Source organism: Rhinatrema bivittatum, chromosome 2 (assembly GCF_901001135.1).
Source record: "Rhinatrema bivittatum chromosome 2, aRhiBiv1.1, whole genome shotgun sequence".
Lineage (NCBI taxonomy): Eukaryota > Metazoa > Chordata > Amphibia > Gymnophiona > Rhinatrematidae > Rhinatrema > Rhinatrema bivittatum.
Window position 1 is genome coordinate 672,971,825 of NC_042616.1, and position 13,271 is coordinate 672,985,095.

Below are 13,271 nucleotides of genomic sequence, written 5' to 3' on the forward strand. Positions count from 1 at the left end.
CCGCTGACCTGGTACTGGTGGAATTGAAACAGTTGAAAGACCTTATGCAACATAATATTGAGGCTACTACAGCGATTCAGACGGAGCTGCAAACACTTTCACAACAAGTGGTGAGTTTTCAACATCGCTTAGAGGACGTTGAATCTCAAACTTCCTCTCTTTTGATCTCCACTGCGGCTCTCCCCAAAATCAATGATGATTTGGCACAATTACAGAAGGAAATAGAGGATCTCTCTAACAGAAATTGCAGAAATAATTTGCGCCTGCTGGGTGTTCCAGAAGGGGCAGAGGGCTCTGATGCAATTTCTTTTTTGACTCAGATGATCCCGACCTGCTTGCAGGTAAAGTTCACTCTTCCTTTTGAAATTGAGAGAGCTTATCGTCTACCCTCTAGGCCTCAAAACAATTCCAAATATCCCAGGCCTCTTATTTTTAAGGTCTTGCGATACCCTCAGGTCCTGCACATTTTAACCGCCGCAAAACGTCATTCACCCATTCAATACCAAGGTCATACAATTATTGTTGTTCCAGATTTCGCAAAGGCCACAGCAGAGAAACGCAAGGCCTTTCTAGCCTTTCGTCCTAAACTGCGTGCTTTGGGGGCCCAATATGGCCTGCTATACCCGGCCCAGATGAAAGTCACCTACAAGAATTGGACACAGCTTTTCCAGCAGCCAGAGAAGCTGGCGGAATTCTTACTTACTGTAGTGGAACCGGATGGCATGGTTACCTGACATGGACATTCTACTTTTTATCTCTGATGTGATTTGTCTTTGGACAGACCCAGTAAAATTGCAGTTACCTTCTTTTTGTTTTTCATTCGTGAATAGTGGGTTCACAGACCATTGTGCTTTTTTCTTTTCCTCTCGTCTGGCGTGGTTGGAGGTGATGGCAGCCTGGACCTGACAGGAGGCTCATTTTGAACTATCACTGCCTTGGATGGATTTTTTTGACCTACAAGTATGGCCAACTTTAATTTTATGTGGGCTTCTATCCTCCTCATTTATTTTATCTATTCTGTTTTCTGGGCTTTTTCAGCCAGCTACTCATTTAATTCGCTTCATGGCATCCAAACATTCATGTTTATGCTTCTTACCAGCCTCTCACCATTCATTCAAATCTACAAGTGATCTCTCATGGTGACCACAAACAGGTTTCTTTATTTCACCTCCTTAAATGTTGGGGGGTTTTCACATCCTATCAAGAGAAAGAAGATTCTGTCATATTTGCAGTCCCTACATACAGATGTCACTTATTTACAAGAGACACATTTCAATGCGGTTGAGTCTGCTAAGTTAAAGCAACAATGGGTGGGTCACGGTCTTTTTGCCCCAGCTCAACAGAAGAAACGTGGCGTTGCTATCTTACTCCATAAAAATTTGGATGCTCAGATTCTGCACCAGGCCTCTGATCCGGAGGGTCGTTGGATACTGGTTCAAGTTACCATTGCACAATCCACTTATACTTTGCTCAATCTTTATGCTCCGAATGTGGATGACCCTCAATTCTTTCAATCCGTTTTCAGCAACTTGTTATCATCTAGCTCTGCCTCCTGTATCATTGGAGGAGACTTCAATCAACCTCTCGATCCCTTTTTGGACAAGAAGATGACTACCCATCCTCATGTTTCTAAATCATGTAAGATGCTCCAACACTTGATGGAATCTTGTGGTCTTGCGGCTCCTTGGAGATTATCTCATCCAAATACTAAGGACTATACTTTTTTCTCATTTCCACATTCATCTTACTCAAGGATTGATTATTTTTTATCATCCAGATCTCTCCTTCCTCAGGTACACGCCACATCCATTTGCCCACTCATAGTCTCAGATCATGCTGTTGTCATGCTTCAAATTGAACTGTTATTGCCTCAGGTGATCGATCGTCAGTGGCGTTTCAACTCCGACTTACTAGCGGACACATCTTTTTTGGATTCCCTAAAAGGCAAAATTGCAGATTATTTTCAGCTTAATGAATCCTCAGAGGTCTCCCCATCGGCTCTGTGGGAGGCGTTTAAGGCTACCATATGGGGCGACATTATTGGATATTCCATTCATACTCGAAGGACTCAAGCTGCTACTACTAAACGATTGCAGGAGGAAGTTGCTGCTCTGGAAAAGGCTCATGTAGCTTCTCCTACTCTGGCCTCGCTCTCTACTCTCCTGAAAGCATGCTATCGATACAATCTGCAATTGAGCTCGCAGGTGAAGTTTGGTATGTTTCGATCCAAGGCATATTATTACGCAGAAAATAACAAGTGTGGCAAATTGCTTGCTAATTATCTCAAAAAGAGAGAGGAGAAGAAATGCATAGCTACTATCACATCACCCTCAAAACAACTCTTAATGAAAGATGAGGATATTCTTCAAGAGTTTAGTGATTTTTATGACCACCTATACCAATCTGAGGTGACGGCTTCCTCAAAGGACATTGATCACTTTCTTTCTTCCGTTTCGCACCCGTCATTGACTTCTGCACAAACCTTGGCTCTAGACGCCCCAATAACATTGTCAGAAATTGAATCAGCCATTGGTTCTCTGTCTTGTGGCAAGGTGCCTGGACCTGATGGTTTCATTACAGACTTCTATCAAGCTTTCAAGACCGACATTGTGCCACACTTACTAAATTATTTTTCATCTCTCCTTGAGCATACTGGTGCTTCAGCTACTTTCTCAGATGCCTGCTTAGTGGTGCTTCCAAAGCCAGGGACGGACGTCACTATGATAACTAATTATAGACTTATTTATTAAACACTGACTATAAAATCTTTACCAAAATTCTGGCCACTCGACTTTCTCTTCTCTTGAATTCCCTCATACACCCAGATCAATCTGGTTTTATCAAAAATCGATTGATAGCTAATAATACTAGACTCTTTTTGCATATACAGTCCCAAGCCTCCATTTCACCGATACCAGCAGTAGCCTTTTCTCTTGATGCAGAGAAGGCTTTTGACAGGGTAGAATGGCCCTTTCTTTTTTCTGCCCTTCTTTGGTTCGGATTCGGACCTGTTTTCATCTCATGGATCCAATTTCTTTATCACTCACCATCAGCATATCTATATATCAATAATAGAATATCACCTCGTTTTCACCTTCATCAGGGCACCAGGAAAGGTTGCCCTCTCTCCCCTCTTTTGTTTAACTTGGTTTTGTAACCACTACTTATGGCTATTCGGCAGTCATCCAATATTGAAGGATTTACCATCGGCTCCGAGACATACAAATTATCTGCATACACTGATGATGTTTTATTATTTCTTACTAATCCAGTCTTCTATTCCTTCTCTTTTTCAACTAATCTCTGACTACTCTGCAGTATCTGGTTATAAGGTTAACTGGCACAAAACTGAGATGTTGCCAGAAAGTGTCCAAAGAACTTAAGTACCTAGGGGTTTACTTCTACACCTATTTACTCACAACAATTAGTAATTGTGAATCCCTAATCCTGCAGCAGGTACGCGATGCCTTGCTACGCTGGTCTCCTTTACACCTTTCTTGGTGGGGGCGCCTGGATACCATTAAGTTGGTACTAGTCCCTAAAATCACTTACTTTCTATGCTTCCAGTTTTTTTCGCATCAGATTTTTACTCACATGTGGATCGATTATTAGCACGCTTTTTATGGAAGAATAAGTCCCCCAGAATAGCCTTGGACAAGCTAAAAAAGACTACATGAGATGGAGGGGTTAATTTCCCTGACCTTTATTCTTATCATCAGGCACTTATGCTTCAGGAAGGTTATCACTTTTTTGCTAACCATACCTCCCCTTATGATATACCTCGCTGGCTTTCTTTGGAGCTATATCTGATGCATCCATATCCAGTTGAATTTTTTCCTGCAGTCCCTCTCTCTCCTATGCATATCATAAATCCTATCATATGGGCTGTCCATCAGGCTTTTCAAGCCTTGGATAAGATACTGCATCCAGATACTTGTCCTTGGAACCAATCTTATTTTGCACCGATATGGGGCAACCCATACATTAGAGTGGTGGGACATCTCTTTACCAACCACGTAATTTTACGCTTGGCTACAGCTCAAACATGCTTTATCTGATGTCCTTACATATGTCTTTCCTAGCCTACTCCTACCCCCAGCTCTTAAAATATATCAAGCTTAATGTAAGCTAGGCCATTTAGCGTCCCGCTTTTATAAACTCCTTCAGGCTTTCTCAGTTTCCTCTAACTCTCTCACGAGTTTGTACTCTGTGTGGTCTTCTGAACTCTCCTGTACTTTCTCCAAAGCAACCTGGTCCTATGTATGGAAAGTATAAAATCGCATCTCACTGTCTTCCAGTCTCACTCAAATGGTTTTTTTGTTTTACATTGCTCAGTTTGGACACCTTGGAAGTTGTACCGCGCTGGACTGCTAGCCTCTCATTGTTGTTGGTCCTGTTCAGCTGGTAACGGTACCTTGTCTCATATGCTTTTTTATTGCCCTTTGGTTTCCTTATTTTGGAAACAAGTTTGGCAAACCATATCCTTGGTACTAGGCCTCTCCCAGCCTATTACCTTTTCCTTAATCATTTTAAAAGGGGCAGATCCCTCCCTCAATCTATCTGCCTCCTCTTGCAAATTACTTGATTTTTTTCTAACAGTGGCCATACACAATATTCTATCTAACTGGAAACACAGTGATTTGCTATCGGAACATTTATGGTGGAACTCTGTCTGCCTTAACAGTAAATATGAACAATTTGTAGCTATCAAATATAATAGATTAGCCTCTTGGTGTAGGGTGTGGAAGCCGCTCAATGACTACATTGCATCACAGCATTAGAATGAATGGTTATTCTTATTATGCACAATGTTTGTTTGGGGGATATGATTTTTTCATTATATTATGCCTTTTTGGTAATCTCTGTCAGCTTACTTCCCTTCTCTCTCTTTCTCTCTCTACCTCTTCCCTCTCTTCTTTTTGTCTTCTTTTATTCTTTTTTCTTCTTCTCTCTATTGCTTAATAACACAAAGACAATGTTTTACATTATTATATGTATCTTGCAGTGACTTCAACTGTTTTAGATTTAAGGTATGTTTTCCTATCCAGGCTGCATTTGTTTATGTATGGTTCTGTCTTTGTTCAATAAAGAAATTTAAACAAACAAAAAAAAAAAAAAGAGTCCCAGAAGACCAGTCCAGGGAGAGATTTGAACCAAGCCTGCACCCAAGCCTACTCTCTCAGGATCTGTTGCTGGTGAAGAAGAACCAATGCAATTGGGCCACAGTCATCTGACTTCTAAAGAGAGACGATTCCAAAAGAGATTGAGACTATGCATTTATTGTGGACAAGCTGGCCATGATGTACAAACATGCCCTATATGTCTGGGAAACTAGCAGACCTATGTCCTGTGGGAGGACTCTTCTTAGGTCTAACTGCACCCTCTCCTCCACTCTCTCTTCCAGTATCTCTAATCTGCGGGCCTTTGAAATATCAAACCCTTGCCTTAGTGGACTCTGGTGCAGGGGAAATTTTCATTTTGAAACATCTAATGGAACATTTGCTGATCCCTACCACTACCATGACGTCTCCATTACTACTGTCCTCTATTCATGGAGAACTCTTACCTGGTGAAGTAACCCTTCTTACCAAGCCAGTGAGTTTGCGTACTGGAGATCTTCATACAGAGACTATTTCCTTCTTTGTACTAGAGAAGACCATGCACCCTGTGGAACCTGGGTTACCTTGGCTGCAGGAAGACATGCCATAATTCAATTGGACCACCTTGGAACTTTCACGTTGGGGTCCAGACTGTCATGGCAAATGCTTAATGGAAGTCTCTCCTATACCATGCATGCCAACTACCCCATTGTTGCCTGGGTTGCCGCCTCAATATGCATCTTATCAAGATGTATTCTCAAAAGAGGCCACTGATATATTACCGCCACACAGATCCTACAACTGCGCAATCAACATGAAGCCCAATATGGAGCCACCCAAAGGAAGGGTCTACCCCCTTTCCATTGTGGAGAGTAAGGCGATATCAGATTACATCCAGGAGAATCTCCAGAAAGGCTTCATAAGACCCTCTAAATCTCCCACTGGTGCAGAATTCTTCTTCGTAGGAAAAAAGGATGGAATGTTACATCCGTGCATTGACTACAGAGGTCTGAATGGGATCACTATAAAGGACCGCTACCCTTTACCACTTATCTCAGAGCTATTTGATAGGTTACAGGGAGCCAAGATATTCTCCAAGCTTGATCTAAAGGAGCATATAATTTAGTTCGCATGCTCTCTGGCGATGAATGGAAGACGGCGTATAATACCCGGGATGGAAACTTTGAATACCTGGTGATGCCCTTCGATTTGTGCAATGCCCCGACTGTCTTTCAGAACTTGATGAACGATATTCTGCTTGATTTACTCTACTGATGTGTCTTTGTCTACTTGGACGACATCTTGATATTTTCTCAGGGCCTGCAATTCCATCAGGAAGATGTCAAAAGAGTTCTGCAGAGACTTTGCGAGAACCACTTATATGCCAAGTTGGCTAAATGTGAATTTCATAAAGAATCCGTCCCTTTCTTAGGGTACATTGTCTCAAACAAGGGATTTCAAATGGACCCTCAGAAGCTTGAGAGTATTCAGAATTGGCCACAGCCCACTGTTCTGAAAGCTCTAAGATGATTTTTGGGATTTAGGAACTTTATTAAATATTACTCCTCATTGACTGTTCCACTAACAGCAATGACTAAGAAGGGAGCCAACACCGCTAATCGGTCTACTAAAGCTGTGACCACATTCCAGAAGTTATCAGATGCCTTTCAAAGCAAGCCATGCCTTCGACATCCTGACCCTACACGATCCTTCATTGTGGAAGTCGATGCCTCTGATGTAGGTGTTGGGGCCATGCTAAGCCAACAGGTGATTCTAAGACCTTGCACCCCTGTTCATTCTTTTCCCGATGCTTCTCGCCAGCGGAGAAGAACTACAGCACTGGGGATAAAGAACTGTTGGCAATAAAAATGGCATTTGAAGAATGGCGCCCCTGGCTTGAAGGTGCACAACATCAGATCACTGTTTACACTGATCACAAAAATCTGGAGTATCTCCGTCATGCTCAACGCCTCAACCATAGACAGGCAATATGATCCCTGTTCTTCAACATATTTGACTTTTTACTGAAATACTGCCCTGGTGACAAGAATGTCAGAGAATGTCAGAGCAGACGCTTTATCTTGGTCCTTCCTCTCGAAGGACATTCCTGATGAACCTCAGCATATTATTGACCCGAAGCGAGTGGTCCTTTCAGCTACACATCCGGTAGTCCCAGGCAAGACCATTGTACCCCACAACTTAAGGAAGAAACTACTAAGATGGGCACATGATTCGAAACTGGCTGGACACCCTGGTCAACGGCGGACACTGGTCAAACTACAAAAGTACTATTGGTTGGACCCCTTAGGTCCATATGTCATAGGGGCAGACCATCGGCCGACCGTCGGCCCCTATGGCATAGTGAGGGCAAAGGTAGCGCCGGCGCCATTTTGAATACTGGCAATAGAGCCCGAGTGCAGGAGATCGCTCCTGGACCCCCGCTGGACTTTTGGCAAGTCTTGTGGGGGTTAGGAGGCCCCCCCAAGCTGGCCAAAAGTCCCTGGGGTCCAGCGGGGCCCGGGAGCGATCTCCTGCACTTGGGCCGTATTGCCAATATTCAAAATGGCGCCGGCGCTACCTTTGCCCTGTCACATGGTAAAGGCAAAGGGCCATTGGTGCCATTTTTATTAACGCAGCCGATGGCCTGAAAGCGGGAGATTGCTCCCCGCGCTCCCGCTGGACCACCAGGTAATTTTAAAACCTTTTTTGGGGGTTTGGGAGGGTGTTTTGATTATCGGATCGGGCGCAGCCAATAATCAGAACTCAAATCGGGCTGGGCGATAAAAATTTTAAGATTTGGATCGGGACCAGAACCGATCAGATTCCGGTTCCGATTCACATCTCTAATATCTAGGGTGACATCAGCTTTCAAATCTGTCTCCGTCTCCTATCTTCTAGCAGAAGAGCACATAACCCACTGGTCCTGACTCCATCTGGCTACACGCTAGGAAATCTAACAGAAGTAAATTACTTTTTCCATCACCTTTGATAAGAAGGGGAGGCTGGAGACTGGGCATTAGTTGATTGTTTTAGGATTATTGCCAGATTTTTTTTTAGAATTGGTTTGATACAGCCTTTTTGAGCAAGCAAGGTGACCCCAAAATGGGGCAAACCAATACCAGCAGTGGCAGGAATTCTCCAAGGTACCATCACAGAAGTAAAGAAGAAGCAGGTGGGGGGAAAACCCAAAGCTCTTAAAGAGGGCACTAACAATAGTGGCATGAACACTAAAAGGCCTTGGGTTAAAATGGCATTTATTATAATGGTTAGCAAGGGAATTAGGTCATGTTTCAGGTTACAGATGAATCTTGATGGAATTATAACTAATGGATCCATGGACTGATTGATTCACTGCAGGAGCTTTTCCTCTTCCAGTAGAGTGATTATTCTGAAATTAGACAAAGGGATCACGTCTGGAGGGAGTTAAATTAAATTACCTGTGTGATTGTTGCATTCATGAAGTGGTTAGTGCTATTTATTTATTTTATTTATTTTCAATAATTTATATTCTGCATCCTTACCAAAAGCTTTTGATCAAAGTGGTGAATGAGATGAAGGAGGTGGAGGGATGAAAGTAGGAATGAAAAGCTTGTATTTTTAAGTGACCTGTTTGACCCTGTATGTTGGTTAAAGGAGTTTAGGTTTCTGGTTTGGAGAATTTCTGTACCAGGTGAAAAAGTTTACATGGATGGTTTATAGGGGCAAGATCCTGTAAAATCTTCTGACTGTATATGTATCATACACAATGGAATCTCTTGAAACAAGATGGATGTTTGGCCTGTTTTTCTCTGCATGTATGCTGACAAGCTGGACATTTCTAACCACATAAGGAAATGCCTGGTGTGAGTCCATATAAACAAACTTATTTGGTGAGATGTCATGAAGCAAAGGAAGAATTATGTACTTGAAAATAACAGAACTGGCAAGGTGCTTCTCTGTCTGGAGTTCACAGCTTTACTGTTCAAACCCTCAATCAGTGTTTGTGGGCTTATCAGAACAGAAATTTGCTTGACAAAGTCTTTTCAATTTCCTGCCAACCAAGGCTGACCTGATGCATTTAAGAAAACACAGGAGGGCTGAACCAATCACCTGGACACAAAAGAAGAAATATTGTCTCTGCTAATTAGCAAAAGGAGGGAGAAGAAGATTTATAAAAAGAGGAGAGACAAAGAAACAGAAATGTTTTTGGGCCACATGGAACTCTGGCTGCTTCTAGCATGGGGAAGAAAAGTTTGCAGAGAATATCACTGGATTGAAATTGTTTACCAGATGTGCTAATTTAACACCCATTATGAAACAGCCACCAATGATTCTCTAACTGCCAGAAGAGCTTAACACAGAGACTATGTGCAAGTTAAGGGTATTTGCTCTTACATGGGGTTTATTTCAGAATGCCACTTTGTTACTTTACGATGCAAGTAACAGTTGGTTTGTTATGCTAGTTGTTTTACAATCACATGTAGGCATTATACCATACACAGTTCTAGTCATTTGGAAATGTAGTCTTTTCTGGCATGCTGGATAGCTGCTTTGTGGCGGGGTTTTTGGAGGTATCTTTGCAGAGAAGAAGGTTAATATTTTTTGTTTCCACCATTCCTGTTCAAGGGTTCAGAATTGTTGTTTTGAAGAAGAAAACCTTCATGGAACTATGGACAGCTTCTGGGGGTTCAGGTAGGATGAGATTTAAAAGAGGCTAGAGACTCAATCACTGAGGAAGACTAATCATTTCATTGCTGGTCTAGAAGTTCTTGTACGGCTGAGGTTGTAGTTGTTATGGATATGTTGTTGAAATTGCTTAGGTTTTTGCTTGCAATACAGACTTAATTCCTGGTGGGAGGTTTGGGTATTAGAGCACGGAGGATATGATATGGTAATGGGATGGTGGTCTTGGAAAAATGTTGGTTTTTCCAGGAAATAGTGACTGCAGATATTGAGCCAGGGTCAACTTAATTGGAAAATAATGTCTGAGTGTAGGGGCCTTGATTAGTTTGGCCATCCATGTTGCATTGGAAGCTGGTGGTGTGACCTATGAGGAGAGACTCAGCGTGATAGAAGAAATTCAGACAGTTTAATGAAGAAATCAGGATGACTATTAGGTGGGCATTAGATAAGGACAAGTTTAGATCCCTCATTGCCTTGTAGCTTTGTTTCTAGGCAGTCCTATCTGTCTTCACTAGCTGCAGGGAACAACATCAAATTATGACTGATTTCTACCAAACTGGATGTTTCAGCTCTGTTTTGTGGACTATTGATTGCACTCATGTACCTGCCTATAAAGACACAACTACAAGCTCCTTCACTCCCTCCAGCTGTAGATGGTCTGCAATGTCAAGGGGATCATCATTGACATAGTACTCACATTTATGGAGTTCCGTTATGATGCTTACATCCTCTCTCAGTCAGGAATTCTTGAATGATTCCAGGTTGACCATATCACTGGGGGTTGGCTTCTAGGTATGTATGCTGCTCACACTGCACAACTAATTGCTGCCCTTTTAGCTCTCTCTGACTCAAGGTGATCTTACTGCTTTGCCCCAGGAGGTCCACTCCAGCTTCTACCATTGGCCAGCCACTATCATGGGCAGGCCTTACTGAAAACCTGTTTTGAATACCTTACTCTCCTCTTCTCTGCTTTCACGTCAACAGGTGACAGAGGGCATCTTCTCAAAACCTGTCTCATGAAACCCCTTAGCCTACCCATAGCAGATGAATGCTACAACAAAGCCCACAGAAAGACCAGGGCAATCAGTGGTAGATCATTTATTCTAATTAAAACACATTTCCACTGCCTGGACAGATCAGGGGGCTGTCTTATCTACAGCCCAACAGAAGTCTGTGACATGTATTTAACCTGCTGCATGTTCCATAACCTGATCAAAATTGTGTCCTCCTCCAGAAGAGGAAGATGCCCATTGTCCAGTGGCCAAGGATGAAGAGGAGGAGAAAGAGGCAAACTAAATGGAAGAGGAGAAATGGGAAGAGACACAGCGCCAGGATCACCACCAGGATGTATATTAAAGGAACACTCTGGTACATTGAAATTTTCAAGGTGAAGGTTAATTTATTAACAGGTGAAATGAGATGCATATGCATAGTGCATACATTATTATTTTTTCAATGGGACATTCAATCTGTTTTGGGAGGCCTCAGGTATCTTAGACTGGCCTAGTCTGCTGCTTCAGCAAAGGAGAATTTAATAAATACTGAGTGTGCCCTCAGAGGCCACTGATGCAGACTTCTGTAACATGGGGCGAGATCTAAATGAAGGAATCAGAGACTAGAGAGGCTTATGAGAGTGGATGTTTGGGAGGCCAGAGGAAGATGGATTGTCTTAGTGTGGTGAACCTCCTCGCAGGGTGTGAAACATGAGGTCATTCCCTGAACATCAGAGTCTATAGGGTGTTTCTATAAGGTGATGAAGCTTCTTTAAAGGTAATGGAGCCATAGTAGTAGGAGTCATTATTGATGTGTTGGGCATGCAGGGGTAGCTTCCAACTGGACTGGTGGTACAACAACTGATAGAGCTTGAAACCATGGTAGTGGTGGTTATTGCAGAGGGAAGCAGCATCCGTAAGACAAGTGGCTGCCAGGAAGTGGTCCATGCTAGCTGTGGCTGGCATGGTGTCACACACTGAAGCATCTCCCTCAAAACAGAACTAATGGCATTCATTTTCTCATGCACACATATTTAACTCAATACAGCTCCTCTTACAGCACTTCCTTTATGCCCTGAATGTCCTGATGTAATCCAACAAGGGGGTCTGCCAGTCTATCATTTTGACCAAGCATTCAGCTCTCTGTAGGAGTGAACAAAATTGATCAACTCCACCTGGCAAATAGCTTTGCTCTTCCCATCCAATGCATATTTCCTCATCACCTGCATCATGTGACTAGGAGAATATGTATCATCATTTATGGGGTTGGGCTTATCTTCCAACAAAGTCTTTTTCTGCTCCTTATCTCCTTCATATCCTGCTCATGTCTGGCAGCTACTGGTTTCCAGGAACCCTCCTCTTCTGACTCACTAGGTGCTCTGGAATCTCTGGAAGCACTGTAGGATGATGTTTAGACCTTATAAGACCATGATGTACAAGCCCATCAGTGTGATGGTGTACCTTCTTACCTGCAAGAATGTAAAGTATACAAACCGTCACAACGGACTGGGTTAAATATTGAAAATTAGCGATGTGAATCGGGCTTCGGACGATTGAAAATATCGGACGATATTTTCAAAATCGTCAGAAATCAGGGGCTCCCCCAAAACGATAGGAAAACCCCATGATATTGATCGTGGGGGTTTTCTTATCATTTTGGGGGAGGGCGGGAAAAACGGCACACAAAAATAACCACTAAACCCACCTTGACCCTTTAAAACTAATACCTTAGTTTTAAAGGGTCAAGGGTAAAGGGTCACCCTCCCAACCCCCAAAAAAACTTTTTACAGGTACCTGGTGGTCCAGTGGGGGTCCCTGATGCGAACTCCTGCTCCCGGGCCATCGGCTGCCACTAATCAAAATGGCGCCGATGGCCCTTTGCCCTTACCATGTGACAGGGTATCCGTGCTATTGGCCGGACCCTGTGACATGGTAGGAGCACTGGATGGCCAGCCCTTACCATGTGACAGGGGCTGACCAATGGCACCGGTAGCCCCTGTGACATAGTAAGGGCAAAAGCTATCGGTGCCATTTTGAATACTGGCAGCCGATGGTCCGAGAGCAGGAGATCACTCCCGGACCCCTGCTGGACTTTTGGAAAGTCTTGTGGGGGTCAGGAGGGTCTCCCAAGACTTTCCAAAAGCCCCTGGTGGTCCAGCAGCGATCTCCTGCACTCGGGTCATCGGTTGCCTGTAATCAAAATGGCGCCGATAGCCTTTGCCCTTACTATGTCACAGGGGCTACCAGTGCCATTGGTCAGCCCCTGTCACATGGTAGGAGCACAAGATGGCACCGGCCATCCAGTGCTCCTACCATGTGACATGGTCCGGCCAAAGGCACGGATACCCTGTCACATGCTAAGGGCAAAAGGCCATCGGCGCCATTTTGATTACTAGCAGCTGACGGCCCGGGTGCGGGAGATCGCTCCAGGGACCCCCACTGGACCACCAAGTACATGTAAAAAGTTTTTTGGGGGGTCGGGAGGGTGGGGGAAGCTAAGGTATTAGTTTTAAAGGGT